General features: G+C 33.5%; 1 protein-coding gene across 1 annotated transcript in view; it reads right to left on the reverse strand.

Moving 5' to 3' along the window:
* Positions 1 to 6268, reverse strand: part of LOC119631909 (transcription factor AP-2-epsilon) — a 79753-nt gene that overhangs the window by 72847 nt on the left and 638 nt on the right. The gene's annotated exons all lie outside the window — the stretch shown is intronic.

Consider the following 6268-nt stretch of genomic DNA (forward strand, 5'->3'; position numbering starts at 1 on the left):
TATCTGTTGATAAATTTTATAAACCTCCCATCAAGCCCATCACGTCAGCTTGATGGTTCGAGATACAATTACTTGGAACAATCTGTTGATAAATTTTACAAATCTCCCACCAAGCGCATCACGTCAGCTTAATAGTTCAGGGTACTATTAATTGTGGCTTTGCGTCGATAAATTTTACAAATTACAAATCTTTCTTTTTTCAATTTTTTTTCACTTAGTGAGTTTTCCAAAATGATGCTTTATTTAGAGAATGGCTGTAAAAATGGTCCGTTCAATGGGCGAAAACGCGGCAGTGTATGAAATTTCATTAGAAATTGGACAAAAAAAAAAAATAAATAACGTGGACATGGATACAACAGAGAGACAGGCAGACAGACAGACAGACTAACTGAGACATATATAATCGAAGTCTTTCTGGATGTTACACATTTATCTTCGTAAACTTAATATATCCTGCGCGACAAGATTTCGTCGGGTATAAGTAGTCGCAATTCACTAACTAACGTGAACGTATATTTCACGATTCTTAGGTATATTGGCTCGATTCCAGACAGAAGAGAATGTTATGCATTTAGGTTCTCCATTGTCTTATTACGTTAATTAGACGTTAAAACTGAATTATTCATCGACAGACTGTTTGCTCTTTCTCTCCCATTTCTTTTTGCTCTTTCTGCAAACAACTCTTGCTCGCCCTCCTTCTTCTCCACATCAAGGTAATTAGTAAACAACTATTTATGTTACTATTGTGTAAATCAATCCTGAAAGCAATCTACTCGACGCGCGCATTAACTATGAAAAGTTAATTGCGAGCGAGCAGTTAGGATCAATGCGATTCGAAACCTTTGTAAAGAATCTTTATGCGATAAATACTGCAAATATATAACACTAACTGAATAGCATCAAAAGATGCTCTTAACTTGATTTATTTATTTTAAATTTTTATCGCTATATTGCAAAGAGATTTTAATAAAATAATATTCTTATAGGAATATATGAATAAATGTTTGCTAGGATATCTCCTTTGAACTTCAATAAATTATAATCGAGAAGAAAATCATTTATTCATTCGTTCATACATACATCTGCGTATGCGTTTAAATAAAACCATTGATATATGAACTGATTTTATTACCTCACGGATATTTAGTATCATAAAAATAATTATTTTTCTCATGATTAACGATTCGTGCCTTTAAAGGACATTGCAAATAATTTAATGTAAATATGTAAAAAAAAAAAAAAAAAAAAAAACCAAAAATCGTTGACGAATTTATTATTTAACTACAGATTATTAAATAAGATAAACATAAAGATGAGATAACAACATAATAACTTGAAATACATGCTACAAGCGCGAAGTAATAGCGACTGTTAACAGATTGTTATTAAAATTAGACCGGATACGAACGATAAAACTTCCGTTCTGTTCAAAATTAATCCGTAAGACGATTCGTACTTTTTTTGTTTTGTTAAGTGAAAAGATAAACGAACGGTTCGGAATAAAATATATTTAATCAAGATTTAAACTTACGCACGTTTGTGACACGGATTAATTTAGTAAATTATTAAATAAATTTCTTAAGACTATATGCGAATGTCACTGGACATTTAAAAATAATGAAACAAATTCAACAGTTGCAATAGGATCATTAAAAATAATTTTTTCAAGGCCACTACTCTAATACAATTTTGTGATAAATTCAGCCTTTCTCTGTAAGGTGTCAGAAGCCTGACTGCCTATCTTTAATAAATCTGGCTTATGCAGCAAAAAACCTAAGCCTATTTTCCTCACGAAAACTTGGAAAGTTTTTTTTCCCAGCAGGATGGGGCCCATGGGATATAACGAGGTCGCAGCCTAGTGGCTGAGTGCGCAGTCAATAGGTGTTATGTCTTTACCGACTCTCTGCCGCACTTGAGATTTGAACCCGCGAACACTGACTTCATAGTCGCTATTCTTACCTATTCGTTAGGTCCCGCGAAAATTTGTAACGTGTCCTTAACCTCTTCTGCCGTATATCATACCGAAGCAAAATTGATTTTTAGCGTCCAGTAGATTACGCTGATCATTTTAAATTTACTCGGCTTACCACGTTTTAGATGAAATTTTGTTAAACCTTAGTAGAGTCTTAAAGAGGCTGAAATCTCTCAACATTATGAACTTTATTGATGCCTATGAAGAAGAAGAAGAACAATTTTCTTGAGTTTTTGCCTGCGATCGTTAAATGTCTAAATAACTGTTGACAACATCCTATTGGAATTCCCATATGAGTGGGTATCCTAGGGGTGAGTAGGATATTGTGTTGCATTTGTAAAGAGATTGCATCGTGAAATTCATCAGCAATTACGCCCGGTCATGAGAAATTGCTTATCCAAAATGATTTCGCACTTAGGATAGCTAGTGGTGCCAACACTAATAGAGAGACCGAGAAAGACCCCATTACAAAAATTGGATGTAAACACAGTCGCAGAGTCACTTGGCTATTACGGAGTAGATTTTAAAAGAGATGAACGGCCTATCTAAACATACGGTAATAAATGGCATAATATACGTAGACAAGCTGGCTTTTATTTGTGACGTTCATATACCCAGAAGAGAATGGTGCCGTGAACAAGTCGAAAAGAAGTATCTTGAAACAAAAAAAAAAACGAAAAGCACGCTTTCAAATTGACAGCACTACATATTAAACCTTTAGAGCTAATTTTCCCTTTCTTTTAAGTTCTATGATTCCATACCGTCCTTGCTTTATGCTTATGTGCGATTTCTCTTCAATTTTGTTTTCTAGAGTAATTATAATTTTACCGCGAATTGATTTTTTGCCTTTTTTTTTTGTTACAGTAACTTGTTGTTGTGAAATCGCATCTTGTAAAAATTTCCTTGAAAAAAAAGCTTATCAGCGGAAATTTGCTTTAAACTCAATACGGAGATGAAGTAAAAGACATTTTCTTTCTCGATCTGTGGCATACTTAAAGGAAAGATGTGTGAGTATGTATGATGATAACATCTTTAGAATTTCATGCATTTGATATAGGGGAAACTTGAATCTCGATTCCTATATAACAAATTCAGAGAATGTCTCGTATGTTAGTTAAATCGCTTTATCTATGTATTAACGCAAGTACATAACAATATCGAGTGGCTGCTACATTGACCAAAAAAAAAAAAAAAAAAGAAGCGAAAGCGATCCTTTCGAAACAACATCAGAGGAAGTTTTACAAAAATTTTTACAAATTTGCACTTTAAAGTCAGTCCATCGAGGCTTTTGAGAACGTGAAAGCCCACTGCGGATAATCGAATCGAATCGATGTGAAACTCTAGTACTAGTCAACTCATGTTGAACCATCAAATCTACGAAGGTACATTTTAGTTAAGCAACTGCTATCGATTCCATTTCACTTTCATTTTTCGTTACACCTTGCATTAAAACTTATTTCTTATAAAAAATTTATGTTTGCCAACTCGATGAAGGCGTTTAAAAATGGTTTTTTGTTTAAATGCCGTTATTTTTACCCTTTAAAATTTACGCATTTTCTATAGGTTTTTCAATTCGTTATCATATCTTAGAACACAATGTTGACAAGTTCCCAACACTGATGCATTCAATCTCATCCATACCGTTGACAATGAAAAATTGTTTATGGCATCGTATATCGGTCTACTAAATAGATATTCTCGAGATGCTCGATCCAAACTTTCTCATCAATTCAATTTTAAATCTACGCCGTTTGTCATAAACGGAAAAAAATTGTCGTAACATTATTTTGCCCACTGAGCTGTTCCCTTGCCGCCACCTTAAGCATACTGCTGCAACATCAGCAGTAGCTTGCTTGGTCGATTTATGAAAAGATTAAGCGAAAACAAGTTTTTAATCACAGAATAAATATGTTAGGACACAACTCTTTTACTCATAGAATACCTGCCTTTATCTCCCTTTGTGATCGCAATGATGAGCTAAAGTTAGTTTGCCCAAAATCTCCAACCTTTTCCGAAATGATATGTAACTCGCATTGTTGGATTTCGAAAAACACATAAGCTTCAGATATGCCCACGAAATTTTCACCGATACAAGTCAACTTTAGAATGAGCAAATGAATGATTGAATTGATTGTTAATCGAATCGAAACCACATTCAAATGAATCTTTTGTTGCAACATTTTAGAAAAGAATAAAAACTACTTTATGTATGGGGGTATGGGTATCTACGAGACTTTCAAGATTTTGGCATTCAGTTCGCTTGTTTGGACATCATAGTAATCGAAATCATCAAAGAAATAATTTTTCTTTTTTTTTTTGCCTAATTGTCTTTAAAGCCGCAGGAAATAAAATAACAGACGAATATTAGTTAAACGATTTCGATCAATTACACGATACATAGATATTGAAAATGAAGAAGAAGAAGAAGAGACCTCGTTCAGCGAAAAATTTATATTAATATGAAAATTTATTGACTCACCAAAGCATTCATGGATAAGGTAAATTGAAATCTTTACTCTCCTATGAAATATAAAACGAAGGGAAAGGTGGCGCCTTCGTGTCCCCAGATATTACTCCACAATCACTACGGATTTCAACTCGACAAAAAATCCATCAAAAGTAAGAAGCTGAAGAAGATTACTTTCGAAATCGGCGAAATTATTTAGAAAATCGTTGGATTATATAAATTAAACTTAAGGGATAGAGTAAGAAATTTTCGCAAGAAAGTGTGCCGAGAAAATTGCACAGAAAACCCGCCATAATTGTAAAGAATTTTCTAGTTTATGCCGGGAAAGTTTTAGGTATAAAAAATTCGTTCATCCTATAATGTATTTTTGCTTATTTTCAATTCGAAGAAGCAAGAAGTTTCTAGTGCTAGTGTTCGTCCCACTTTTAATGCTAGAATTTACTTCTCGGGCCTAATAATAATAATAATAATAAGAATAATAAGAATAATATAATAAAAGAGATTAAAAAAACTCTCGGTAAAACTGGTAAATATTCCGGTTGATGTTAGTCGACATTTCCGACTTTTCACTAGTCACTCACTCACTGCAAACTTTCCGAATTAAAAGTCATTTATACCAAGTTTTTGTTTTTTTTTTTTGCAAATATTGACCATAGCGTCGGTGTATTAAATTTTGTTTCTAATTGTCTTCACCTTTATTGGTATTGACGCGGTGTCGCCTGGCACTCGCAAGAAATCGCTTGATGTCGTCACTTTTGTGGATTAATGGTCCTGTTCTAGCAGAAGATAAAAAGAGTGATCTGTCCAATGATGAGTGTGTGAGGAGTGAAGGTAAAAAATAGGAAATGCAATGCTCGGTCAGAATGTTAAACCATTTCCAATACAATGTTTATGCAATTTGTCAAAAAAGTATCGGGAAATCGAGAAAATATAATATAATATAATGGTCTGCAGATGGTTATGTATGATCTTCTTCAATATAAACCATATTGGAGGTTATATGAGAAGAAATTCTTAGTTCACATAAATTGATCTTGGTTTTTATAAAGGTTGCGGGCGATGCTTGATCGTCGTGATAACAGACCTCAACGTTTTCAGCTTAAGAATAAACAAAGAACTCTCGGGTTTTTTACATAAGGAATTTCCATTAATATAGCTTTGATTTATTGAATAACGATTGCGATCGAATAAAACGTATTCAGTTTTTAATCACTTAACGAGGGCAAAGAGACAAAGAGCATTAAATGACCTTCTAGAACGTTTTCCATAAATTTTCAAATTTCGCTTATGAACTTCTGAAAACTTAAGGTGAATATTTCGATCGACCCGCCTAAAACTTGTAGTTAAACATTTCTCTTCGTGCGGATAAAAACAGATTTTTGAAAGAGCGATCCTTGATTTCCTTTCCTCTTTTCTTTGTTGAACATAATCTTAAGCGGAGCACTTACTTTTATTGACTCTTGGACGTATAGTTGAGTTCGTCAGGGCACCAGATAAGCTGGCTATGCCCAGGCTACGTTTTACATAAGCCATGTATTTCGTTGTTTTTCTTTCACGTACTACGCATTGCTATATAGTGCACATTTCGAATATGACATGCTTGACGCGCTGGCCATATGAACACTTTTTATGCACGTTATAGATGGGAAAGAAGAAAGAAAAACCAAAAAAAAAAAAAAATAAAAAGGAAAGCTTTTAATAGAATGTCAAGCACGACAGGATGACAGATTTAGTTCGTTATTAAGGCTAATTCGTAAAGACTCGATATTCATAGCATAATTTGCATTTCATTTGCTAAGCAAAAAAAAAAAAAAAAAAAAAAAAAAAAA

The sequence above is a fragment of the Glossina fuscipes genome, unplaced genomic scaffold (genome assembly GCF_014805625.2).
Source record: "Glossina fuscipes isolate IAEA_lab_2018 unplaced genomic scaffold, Yale_Gfus_2 1, whole genome shotgun sequence".
Classification (NCBI taxonomy): domain Eukaryota; kingdom Metazoa; phylum Arthropoda; class Insecta; order Diptera; family Glossinidae; genus Glossina; species Glossina fuscipes.